The sequence below is a fragment of the Octopus sinensis genome, linkage group LG9, assembly GCF_006345805.1.
Source record: "Octopus sinensis linkage group LG9, ASM634580v1, whole genome shotgun sequence".
Classification (NCBI taxonomy): Eukaryota; Metazoa; Mollusca; class Cephalopoda; order Octopoda; family Octopodidae; genus Octopus; species Octopus sinensis.
Window position 1 is genome coordinate 41,602,570 of NC_043005.1, and position 13,451 is coordinate 41,616,020.

Genomic DNA, 13,451 nt, shown 5'->3' on the forward strand with positions numbered 1-13,451 from the left:
ATATTAACGTCGTAGTCCTTCAATATGTGGAAGCACTCCGTCGGTTACGACGATGAGGGTTCCGGTTGATCCGAATCAACGGAACAGCCTGCTCGTGAAATTAACGTGTAAGTGGCTGAGCACTCCACAGACACGTGCACCCTTAACGTAGTTCTCGGGGATATTCAGCGTGACACAGAGAGTGACAAGGCCGGCCCCTTGAAATACAGGTACAACAGAAACAGGAGGTAAGAGTGAGAGAAAGTTGTGGTGAAAGAATACAGCAGGGATCACCACCATCCCCTGCCGGAGCATCGTGGAGCTTTTAGGTGTTTTCGCTCAATAAACACTCACAACGCCCGGTCTGGGAATCGAAACCGCGATCATATGACCGCGAGTCCGCTGCCATAACCACTGGGCCATTGCGCCTCCACCCTTCTATATAGAGACTTATTGAATATTGATGTATGGGGGTTTCTATATTCGATTTAGCGGTTTAGATATGTCATTATATTACAATACATAAGGCGGAGAGCTGGCAGAATCGTTAGCACGCCGGGCGAAATGCTTAGCGGTATTTCGTCTGCCGCTACGTTCTGAGTTCAAATTCCGCCGAGGTCGACGTTGCCTTTTATCCTTTCGAGGTCGATTAAATAAGTACCAGTTACGCACTGGGGTCGATATAATCGACTTAATCCGTTTGTCTGTCCTTGTTTGTCCTCTGTGTGTTTAGCCCCTTGTGGGTAGTAAAGAAATAGTTATTTCGTCCGTCTTTACGTTCTGAGTTCAAATTCCGCTGAGGTTTTTCATCCTCTCGGGGTCGATAAAATAAGTACCAGTTGGGCACTGGGATCGATGTAATCGACTATTTCTCTCCTCCAAATTTCAGACCTTGTGTCTATAAGTAGAAAGTATTGTTTTACAATACATAAGTTACAAGTCTTAGACCAATAAAATTGCTTCGGAAAGATTAAATCACCTGAAAGACTTTTTGATAAAATTGAAATATTACTACGCAAAAGCAAAATTTAGTTCACGTTTCCCATAACTACTAACATGGTTACAAAAACAAACAACCAGAATACATTCTTGATAGCAGAATGCGCAATACTTTTATAATCACCTTCTTTGTATCCACTTTTAATAGAAATTGATTCATTAAAATATTTTGAGTTTCGGTTTAGGATTTAAAAAATTACGATGGGTTGTCCAAATTTCGTTAAGATTGTACAACACAGGAATCGCCCACTTATAAATATTCATTTATCTCTCAAACACGTGAAAGCGTCAATATATATAATTTGTTCCACTGAGAAGCATCTATCAATACTAGATTAACTTAAAGCTCTCCAGGACTGAGCCTCTCTTAGATAATACTTATAAGAGGATTTGAACTGAATACTTCAAATGAAAGCAATGTTTAGCCACCATACAATCTTGGTTTAATATAAATTAAGGCCCTTCGTCGTTTGCAATGACGAGTGTTCCAGGTGGTCCGATCAACGGAACAGCCTGCTCGTGAAGTTAACGTGCAAAGTGGCTGAGCACTCCAAAGACACAGTATTGATGATGTAGTTCTTAAGTAGATTCAGCGTGATACAGAATGCGGAAAGGCCGGCCCTTTGAAATACAGGCACTACTCATTGCTGCCAGCTGAGTGGTTTGGAGCAACGGGAAATAAAATGTCCAGTTCAAGGACACAACACACCGCTGTGTATCGAAATCGCTACCTTACGATCATGAGCCGAATACCCTAACCACTAAGCCATGGCGCCTTCACTTGATATACATTAATCGACACCTGCACATACAGACAGTCCCAACGCCGGAGATTTATATTTAATTTCCCGAAATAATTTCCACTTATCTTTGTTGCGAGAAAAAATTTCGATATCTTATCTTTATCTTTTATCTTTTACTTGTTTCAGTCATTTGACTGCGGCCATGCTGGAGCACCGCCTTTAGTCGAGCAAATCGACCCCGGGACTTATTCTTTGTAAGCCCAGTACTTATTCTATCGGTCTCTTTTGCCGAACCGCTAAGTGACGGGGACGTAAACACACCAGCATCGGTTGTCAAGCAATGCTAGGGGGACAAACACAGAAACACACACACATACACACACATACATATATATATATATATATACATATATACGACAGGCTTCTTTCAGTTTTCGTCTACCAAATCCACTCACAAGGCATTGGTCGGCCCGGGGCTATAGCAGAAGACACTTGCCCAAGATTCCACGCAGTGGGACTGAACCCGGAGCCATGTGGTTGGTTAGCAAGCTACTTACCACACAGCCACTCCTGCGCCTGAAGTAAAATTTGTCGAGAATTTTTGTGGTCGACATTCAACATAGCACCATAAACCTGAATTACCTAAATCCATACCACTGGTCTCATTGATTTATTTGCCATATTTCACTTATGTAACATAAGCAATTCTTTTTTTTTACTTGTAAAAATCCGTGAGCAGATCAAAATAAGGTTGAGAATGGCACATTTTAGAACGTATCCATAGCTACTACTTTTCCTGTAGAGTGGGGAGCATTATACGGTCGGTTGCTAAAAAGTCATGGAAACAGAAACAAGATTAGGCGTAGTGCAGCTGTTTTATCTATCTATCTATCTATCTATCTATCTATCTATCTATCTATCTATCTATCTATCTATCTATCTATCTATCTATCTATCTATCTATCTATCTCCACCTCTCTCTCTTACTATATATATATTATTTTGTGTGATATGTACGATTAATATTAACCCATGCTCACGTTCTTCATGTGTTAAATATCAATACTAGTATATAATAATATAGCGATAGCTATTATGAAGAGTATGGTTTATATCTTCATAAGTATATATATATTTTTTATTTATATGAGACGCACTTTCTCCATAAATATCTTTTTTATTTTAATCGAGGGATTGTTGTATGCAATTTATACAACTGTTTTTCTACAAGATGATTTCTTTGTTTTCGTTTGTATAATAAAACCATGTGTTCGTTCTATCACTTTTGAGAGTAAATATTACTTCTCTACGCGAACTTATTGCTTGGAAACTAATGAGTGGTTGAAAACCGTTAGCGTTGAGTGTGTAATAGTATATCCCATAGGCCTGTAGTCATAAAACGTTAATTACCTACATGGTTTTTCTGACCTTTTATATGTATAATTCGGCGCAAGGATTTAAAGCGTTGTGGTTTTACTTCAATATTATTTATAATGCGGAGGGAAAAATACCTTCGCTGGAGAGGGTACATGAGATAATAGACCAACGGATAGCGACGACTTGAGCTATTTAAATGCTACTTGAAACTTTGTTTTCTACAGAAAGCACACATATTAACCAAATATAATCCTAGTTGTTAAGTAAAACTGATTTTCTGCTATTGAAGGCATCCTTTCGACGATGTCAGTTTTGTATACAACAATAAATACCTTAGTGACATGTTCTTAATAAATAACATATTCTTAGTCACATTGATGAAGATATGAGGGCTACTACTACAACTACTACTACTACTACTACTACTACTACTACTACTACTACTACTACTACTACTATTACTTTTGAAATATAAACCGACTATTTATTTGTTACAAGGACAGAGGAGTTACAAACGCGAAATGCCCCCGTCCCACCAAAAGGTGTTGTATTGAACGACAATATATATATATATATATATATATATGAAATGTTAAATTACTTGACGTTTGTATAAATAATATAATCAGATAATATTCCAAAAATAATAAATTAACACCATCCAGGAGGAGACTGGATAATCCACAAAAACTTGATGGAGGGCAACACAAAGGTAAGTCGCTTCTAGTTTGCAGTCAGTGTAATCTTTGTATGGAATTCAACACATCTTATTTTATTCCGACAATCAGATGAATGTCATGTCAAAAGCTGACAAAGAGAGATTTGTTGGAAAATAAAAAGGCAATTCCTGACTCAAATCTTGTAGCTTGTTCTCCGCCATCTTTTATCTTTTATCTTTTACTTGGTTCAGTTATTAGGTTACGGTCATGCTGGGACAATGTTGTGAAGAGGTTTTAGTCGATCGGATTGACATCAGTAATTTGTTTTCTTTTAAGCCTGTTATTTATTCTACTGGTGTGTCGACAGGCTTCTTTCAGTTTCCGTCTATCAAATCCACTCACAAGAAATTTGGTCGGCCTGAGGCTATAGTAGAGAATACCTGCCCAAACTGATACTCAGCGAGATTGAATTCACAACCATGTGGTTAGGATGCAAACTCCTTACCACAGGGCCAAGCCCTAGTTTGATTCTTATCAACACGACACTAAAGATAGCTTCCACACTTCTTTGAACAAAGAGTTGCTGCAACTAACAATAAATTTCTCCACATTGATCCTGTCAACTAACTAATCCCTTGTGATGTGTCAACATTTTACGAAGTGTCCTGTAAACGCCTTAACTTCAAAATCATATATTTATATTTATATGTAGAAACATAAATTCAGACATACCCGTTTTAATCAACACGCACAGCAGTTTGACACTAGCATGAACTATATTTATTGGACGTCTTAATATTGAGTGATGAATAACTCGGATTTCACTCTCCAATTCTTACTGGAAACAACGTCTGTTTTTATTTGCAGTATGTGGCCGAAGAACCAATCACGTAGACGTATTTTGTATCCATTTAGACATGACAAATTATTCTTTGCCATTAAAATACACTTTACAATGAAAAGTGGGAATAGCAACGAAAATTTATCTATATCGTACATGCTTTCAATCTGTCGATAGCATTCATTGAAGAGAATTCCTGTTGAACGTTAAAAAATTATATTTTATTCATTTACACACACACACACGTATACGTGCGCACACACATACTTCCCCGCCGAACGAACTTCACCGTAGAATATTTGCTTAAGCAAACCACCACTATCTCATAAGAATGTGTGTGTGTGTGTATATATATATATATATATATATATAAATACGGCACTCCGTCGGTTACCACGACGAAGGTTCCAGTTGATCCAATCAACGGAACAGCCTGACATTAACGTGCAAGTGACCGAGCATTCCACGGACGCATGTACCCTTAACGTAGTTCTCGGGGAGATTCAGCGTGACAAAGAGTTTGACAAAGCCGGCCCTTTGAAATAGAGGTACAACAGAAACAGGAGAAAAGAGTGAGAGAAAGTTGTGGTGAAAGAGTACAGCAGGGTTTGCCACCACTCCCTGCCGGAGCCTCGTGGAGTTTTAAGTGTTTTCGCTCAATAAACACTCACAACGCCCGGTCTGGGAATCGAAATCGCTATCCTACGACCGCGAGTCCGCTGCCCTAACCACTGGGCCATTGCGCCTCACACACACACGTTTGTGTGTGTAGTACATATATATATATATATATATATATATATATACATACATATATATATATATATATATATATATATATATATATATATATATATATATATATATATATATATATATATATACATGTATGTATGTATATATGTATGTTTCTGAGAATGCAACTATACTGAAACAATTCCCTACATATAAAAGTAGTACGGCGCTCAGGATGTGCGGTTCTTTGCAAGTTAAAAAGGTTACGTACATTCCAATACGTCATCTTAAGATCTGATGTTTTCGAGGATGTCATTTGGCTATGATTTAACTCACAGATTTGTTGAACATTTGTATTTTACCTGCGTGAGTGAACAACTGCCAAGCGTTAGGAGCTGGCCCCTGTGTTAGTGACAAGCTTTGCTTAGACCATCTTTTCTCGGTTCCTCTTGTCAACAGCTGAGTAGTGCTATCTTTGAAAAGAGCTAATTAATCACTCGGGGTGCTGCCGAACCTCACCTCTGTGATTATTTGAAGATGAAGGGACCAGTATCGCATGCCACCAACTGGTACATGTATTAGCAATTATATACTCCTAATTTGTTAGCCCCGTATGCTTCACTGCAATCCCATCACCGCAGGGAGTTTTTTGCATGTTCGTGTACCGTTCCGAATATTCAAGAGGTTCCTGTACATGAATTTGTTTTGAGTGAATAAAGTATTGCGCAACACTGAATTCACTTTCAACACTATCAGCTATAACACCGGTGGCACAACAGAATTTGAACTACCAGAAACCCAATTGCACTTAAGGTTTTTATACGAGTTTCCCTTCTAGAAGGAAGTTCTAACGAGACCTTGGGGTCCTTCACCTCTAGTGGTCAGGAGACTCTCAATTGCAGTACAAGTTTGTCAGTTTCTAAGGCATGTGATGCATTTGGGAAGCTTGTATCGAAATTCTGGTCGCAATTGAACATCAAAACAGCACCTGGAGCCGAGGTCTAGCAAAAATGCATCTTCACAACGCTGGTGTATGGATGCGAGACCTAGACAACTTACCGCAGGCATATACAACGTCTCCAGTGATTCCGGCAGCGATGCATGCGTACTATCCTGAAGTTCGCTTGGTGGTTTCATGCGCTTGATACGAGAGTATAGCAGCATGATGCATATCGAGTTCATGATTATGAAACGGCAATTTAGATGGTTTAGTCATCTTGTCAGTTTAGAGGGCACTTGCATGCCAAAACAGGTGGTATATTATGGACTGGTGTGAGGAAAAAGTGTCCAGTGCAGGAAATGCAAGCGTTTCAAAGACAATCTTAAAGATACAAAATACTACCGCTTTCGAAGAATTCGAGAACATCAAGGTAGCGCACACTGAGGCGCGCGGCTTAGTTATTAGGGTGTTGAACTCGTGGTCAAAAGATTGTGGGTTAAATTCCTAGACCGGACAATGCGTTGTGTTCTTGAGCAAAATACTTCCTTTCCCGTTGCTCCAATCCACTCAGCTGGCAAAAATGAGTAATCCTGCGACGGACTGGCGTCTCGTCCAGGTGGATAATTTATACGCCATGAAACCTAGAAACTAGCCCTTATGAGTCGGCATGACTCCAAAAGGTAACTTTATTTAATTTTACTTTACACTGAGATGAAACGTACTGGTAAATTTATATAAGATGTGAACCCTCCTCCTGAGAGGGCACAAAAGTGTCCCTTTCGTGTAAATGGTATGGTAGTGCTTCTCAAAGACAGATCTGCTCAGCTACAAGTGTACTCATGGAGATGCCACTGTCTAACAGTGTGATATCTGGCATGATCTGTCGTATACCTTGCGTAGCAGAGTGTGTCAGCCAGTGGACTCACTCGGCATTGTAGGTCCTAGCATCTAGATGGTCGGGCTGTTGATTGGACTGAGGCATAGCTTGCAGTAGGCGTGGAATGACTTGTAAGTTCCTTGCAGGCGTTAGGGGCCATATGAGACGTCATCAACGATCTAGAGACCAAATATGGGACATTTCTTTGAATTAAATGAGTCTAGGAAGTAGTATTACTCAGCCACAAATTGACTTCCACCATCCATGCATGGGGTTGGTTAGCCGCTTGGTATGTATATGTATATGCATGAATATATTTATGTATGTACGTATATATATATATATATATATATATATATATATATATATATATATATATATATATATATTATATATATATATATATACTGATATTATGGGTAATTGTATTTTTTAACTAAGTTATATTGGTTTAAAATTTTAGCACGACCCAGTCACTTTGGGGGAGAGAATAAGTCGATTACATCGATCCCAATCCACTAGTACTCAACTGGTACTTATTTTATTGACCCCAAGAGAATGAAAAGTAAAGTCAACCTCAGCAGAATTTCAACTCAGAAACGGACGAAAACCCCCTATGCATTTTGCCCAGCCGGCTTACGATTCTGCCAGCTCACCGCCTTATAAGTAATATTTCATCCTTTATGCAAATTGAATTCTCCTAATACCTGTTGACTTATACAACACAACTTACACACCCCTATACGACGGACGGCTGCATAAATTCATTTAGTTCCTACCACATGGTCGAGAAGCAGACTTCGTAGTTACAGCCATATTTCTACCTACATATAAAATGTATGAGTAATATATTCATATCTATTGTCAAGAATGAAAAGCATTTAATTAAATATCATGGATATCGAATCAATCATGTTGTTTTCATGATATCTTTAAGCGCAAAACAGGAGTGATTTGAAAAGTCACGGAGCATATTATTGGATGGTATTCTAGGAAGTTGTTACACTCAACATCAAAATTTCGTCGAAAATTATATGGCATTTAAAAATTTATTTATCTTCTACAAAGCCATGGATGCCCTCCATATTCTCATTTCCATTCTCAGTAATAGTCAAATTTTTAACATAGCTATTGGTTTCAAATTTTGGCACACGGTCAGAAATTTCGGGACAGGGAGTTCGTCGATTACATCGAACCCAGTACTCAACTGGTATTTATTTCATCAAACCTGATGAAGGTCAAAGTCGAATTCAGTGGAATTTGAACCCAGAACGTGAAGACGGACGAAATGCCGCTAAACATTTTTGTTTAGCGTGCTAACGCTTCTGCCAGCACATTGCCTTTGTACATATAAATATTAAGCCATCGTATTGGTTATGTTAGATATTTCAAATATCACTGTTCGCGTGCACAGGAAGACTGAATGTAGACGTGTCAACAAATATTACGACGTTGTTTCTAACAAGTGAGTTAGACTGCTGCATTTTGTCCTATAATGCAGATAGAAAAAAGGCTCTGATAAATGAAAAAAATAATCTACATACTTATTCACCTTGACGTTTATCGTTGAAAGTTCCAGCTTGGGAGTACAAACTTACCTCCGAAAGAAATATTTACGAAATCACTTAATAGATAAGAAAGACATTTAAAAAAAAACGCATATATGCTTTCAAAATACCGAGTAAAGAAAAATTCATTAAAAGCTTTTAAACTTTATAATAACTATGTCTATTTTTTCCGTCGCTACATTGCCGGTAAAAATATTTGTTAACATGCACGTACCTTCATAAATTGTTCAATGTGAAAGTTATTTTTTTAAAGTCAGTGTTGGGCTGTTTATATGTTGAAAGACCTAAACACACACACACACACACACACACACACACACACACACACACATACACACACACACACACCACACACACACACACACAAATCATAAAGGAAAGTAACGCAGAGAATGAACGAGTATTTTTAAGCTTTGTATGATATAAAGTGGTTCAGTAAGCCGACGAACCTCAATAACGTAAGCCTGTAGGTTCAATTACGCAAGGCAATGCACCCGGCTTCTTCGTCAGAATCATTCTATCCACCACTGTATGCCACCCTTGCTAAGCTTGTCTCTGAGAATTCTTAGCGGAATATTGAATCATTATATCACCATCGCTGCTTATAATACAAATCTTCTAAAACAGCAAATGGTCTAAACTTAGTCATTTTCATTTGCAATATCTGCCTTAGCATTTTAAACATTCGGATTACATATCTTCAACGTCTACAATCTGCAAACAACTAGTAACAGGAGGTGGAATTTATGCGATAATTGTTGCACATTGTTTACTAGTTGTTTTCAGATTGTAGACGTTGTAGATATGTAATCTGAATGTTCCTTTTTAATATGTTTTTACTGTTACATTAGCCGGTCTCTTTCTTTGCTTGAAAATCATGGCTTTTCTAAATTGAGATTTAGACTTTTACTAACATAATCAAAGGCACCAATGTTTATTGATATAATCGTTTATGTATAATCGGATTAGAGGAGCAGCATTTTTCAAAGCAGTTGTCCAGAAATATTCGAGATGTTCGCCACTTCAGGACAGTTAAACTTCATGTCTACACATGATATTTTTTAGTATCCCCAAATACCTACTTCAGGCCTATTTTATTTGCACATGGCAGAAGTTTTGATGGGAATAAAAAGAAAAACAACCGTTTGCTAATCTAGGCTTCTTTACGTTAGTTTTGCTCCTGAGAAAATTTCTTCAAAAAAAAAAAAAATAGTTATTCTCTCCGCTTTCAAATCTTGTGCTGATGGCATCGTGTGTGTGTGTGTGTGTGTGAGTGTGTGTGTGTGTGTGTATTTACGTACGTATCTATGCATGTATGCATGTATGTACGTACGTATGTATGTCTGTCGAGGCTGAAGGCAAAACAGGAATGCTGTTAATGGAGGACGCAACACTGACAGCGCACTCTGAGGAGCAAATGCAACACCTCATGGATAAATCCTGAAAGGCTTGTCATGAATTCAGCCTGGCAATCAGCCTGAAGAAGACCAACGTACTGAGCCAACAACTACAAGCTGCTGGTAGTCCATGAATTCACCTACCTCGGCTCTACCGTTTCTGGCAACCTTTACCTAGACCCTGAGATTTGCAGGTGAATTGGACGAGTATCATCCACATTTGCCAGGCTCACAAAGAGAGTCTGAAAAACAAAAACATGGCTGCAAACATCAAGAGTGTTGTCTATAAGCCGTGCGTCATCAGTACGCTACTTCACGGTATTGAGACATGGAGCCTCTACTCCAGACAGGAGCGACGTCTCAACGTCTTCCAGCTTCGTAATTTAAGACGCACCTTGGATATCAAGTGGACCGACTACATCAACAACACCGAAGTCTTCAACCGCACCAAGATACCCGGTATACGCACCCTGCTCCAGCAGCACGGTTTGTGCTGACTCGGTCATGTACATCGCATGCTGGATGGGAGGATCCCCAAAACACTTCCAGTGTGGGGAGCTGGTCACCGGCACAAGAGCACGGACACAACCTCATATTCGTTTCAAGGACGTCTGCAAGAGAGATATGAAGTCAATAGATCTGGACGTCTTGAGATGGGAAGAGGTCGCAAATGATCGCCGACGCTGGAGACAAACACTGCGAATGGGATGAAGGGAGCAGAAGAGAAATAGGAACTCCCCACCAAAGAAAAGCGCATTCAACGGAAGGAAAACTAGTAGCGCCGGTAGAGAGCTCCTTCAAATGAAGTCACTGTATGCGTGACTACCACTCTCGTGTGGGCTTGTACAGCCACAGCTGTACAAGCCCACACAATTTCTTCGGGCGCAGAGCCATGGTCTATGGAGACCGAAGGATGCCTACTGTGTATGTATGTATGTATGTATGTTGTATGTATGTATGTATGTATGTATGTATGTATGTATGTATGTATGTATGCATGTATGTATGTCTGAATTTAAGTTATCTTTGCAGAATTCAAGTCAGTCGCAAAGTCCGAGTGTTCTTTTGCTTAAGTCAAGCTTACTTTTAAGATTTGTCATTATCTGAATTAGTTGGTGCTTATGGATAAACTTGCACTCCTTTAGTAGGTGTGCATGTCACTTGAGGTCCACAAGTGTGTGTGCCTCATTATTGTCTATATGTGTACATCTGTGTATTCCATAGTTGGTGATTGTGTGTATGTTTTCAACTCAGGGATCTTCCATGGAGAATCCGTGGAATACAAATTTTCATTCTATCTCCAATAGATTATATCTGGTGTATACGAATCAAATCGAATGCATTTATATAAATGTATGTATAATATATGTATGTATGTCTGTGATTGAGAGAGACTCCATACATTTGAAGATGTAGACGTCATCTGTCTTAGGTAGAGACATCAACACCTGATGAAGTTATGGGGTGGCCGTCGTACAATAAGTGTTTTTGAACCTATAAACACGGTGGGACCTGTTCCTCTTGAAATCCGGTCGCAACCAATTTCTCCAGGATAGAGAGCGAGAGAAAGAGAAAGAGAGCGAGAGAGAAAGAGAGAGAGAGAAAGAAAAAGAGAGCGAAAAATAGCTTGAAGGAGAAAGAAAAATCCATTCCATAATTCGTATTTCATTTGTCAATCTACAGAAGTTCAAATGCGAAGTTGACCACAGCAGAGAATTGATCCTGGGGTGCAGGAGCGCCGTAAGGTATTTTATCCAACAATGTAACATCTCTGTCAATACAGCTTTCATCTATCTATCTATCTATCTATCTATCTATCTATCTATCTATCTATGCCTATATATATATATATATATATATATATACACGCACATATATATACATACATATGAATATATATGTATATATATGTATATATATGTATAACTATATATATGTATATATATATATATATATATATACACACACACACAAATACTCATATATATAATATGCTATTCTATCATATATATCCCATATTGCAGTAAATGCAAATTTCATGACTACTTTTGTTATACTATACGTCCGCCATATACTGGGAGCGTTTAGCGTCGTAATAGTTTTAAAACAGTCATTTCCAAGACAAGTATTTTTCTTACTACTTGGCGTATATGATTTCAAGGTCCAGAACAGCGAGGAAGAAAGCTAAATATAATAACGCTATGAATATTCAAATTAGGGTTACTTCTTATCAGCGTTAATCCCAGTTCGTCAATGTCGTTGCTATTAAATGTTCTTATGTAATTTGGGTATTTAGATAAAAGCTATTTAGTTTTCACGTCTGTTAACTGCCTGCATAATATTTCTGGGAAATATTTTTCTGAAATACGACATCCCTTTTGAACAATAATGTTAGAACATAGCCAGTTTGATGTGGTATTTATGCTTGGATTTGTATGCGCCCCGTTGCATGCGTATATCACTATACATTTACGAGCTTCTGCGTCCATTTGTACTTGTATCCGCGTGTGTGCTTGTACGTGTATGTAGCATTAAGCACATTATATAGAGATAAATGCGTGAATAGAAATATATCTGCACTCGAATGTGTATTCTGGAAGACATAAGCTTTTCCAAGCTATTGTATATGAAGATTCATCACCTCGCAGCGCGTTTTGTGTTACACGTATTTTCAATGAAGATCGGAATTTTAATATACTATCGTGATATGGTATGAAACATGACTATGGCGAAGGAATTTGCTCAATGACATAGGAGAAATAAATCATCTGTCAACTGTAAAGGTAAGTAGACAAATATATTGGTTCCTGCGAAATTGAAATTTGGTTTCACCGTACACATATTTATCAATACATGTGGACATTTGTGAGTACAGGCATATACGAACTTGTATATTTATGATGTATTGCACACGCACACTCCAACACACACACACACACACACAGGCGCCCGCTGTGTATGTGTGTATATATGTGTGTGCGTGTGTATGTATATATATATATATGTATATGGCCGATATTTAGAAATATTCGTTTAGATATAAATACATACATATACATATGTGTATCTATATATATATATATAGTTATGATTACATATATATATAGAGTACACATACTGCTTATTGGACGAATGACATTTTAAACTGACGCACACACACACACACACGCATATATACGCAACCACATACACGTGTGGCCATATACGGCATTACTTATGTGTGTCTGCATGCGTGCCTGTGTGTATGTAGGTATGTGCTTATGTGTGCGCACGCGCGTGTGGTGAGAAAGAGCACGGGCTAAGATGGAGTAAGAGGTTTGTGTAAGAAGAAAAAAA

At 38.3% G+C, this 13,451-nt stretch overlaps 1 protein-coding gene across 9 annotated transcripts in view; it reads left to right on the top strand.

Annotated features, from left to right (window-relative positions):
- LOC115215828 overlaps nt 1-13,451 on the top strand; it is a 61,426-nt gene that overhangs the window by 13,392 nt on the left and 34,583 nt on the right. For 2 of the 9 annotated variants that reach the window (XM_029785151.2, XM_029785150.2), the window contains exon 2: nt 11,799-11,860. The exons of 4 other annotated variants lie outside the window; for them this stretch is intronic. The gene's annotated coding sequence lies outside the window, so the exon portion shown is untranslated. Of the gene's footprint in view, nt 1-3,795; nt 3,811-11,798; nt 11,861-13,451 lie in introns of those variants that run through there. 3 more of the 9 variants (XM_036505931.1, XM_029785154.2, XM_036505932.1) reach the window with 3 other exon arrangements.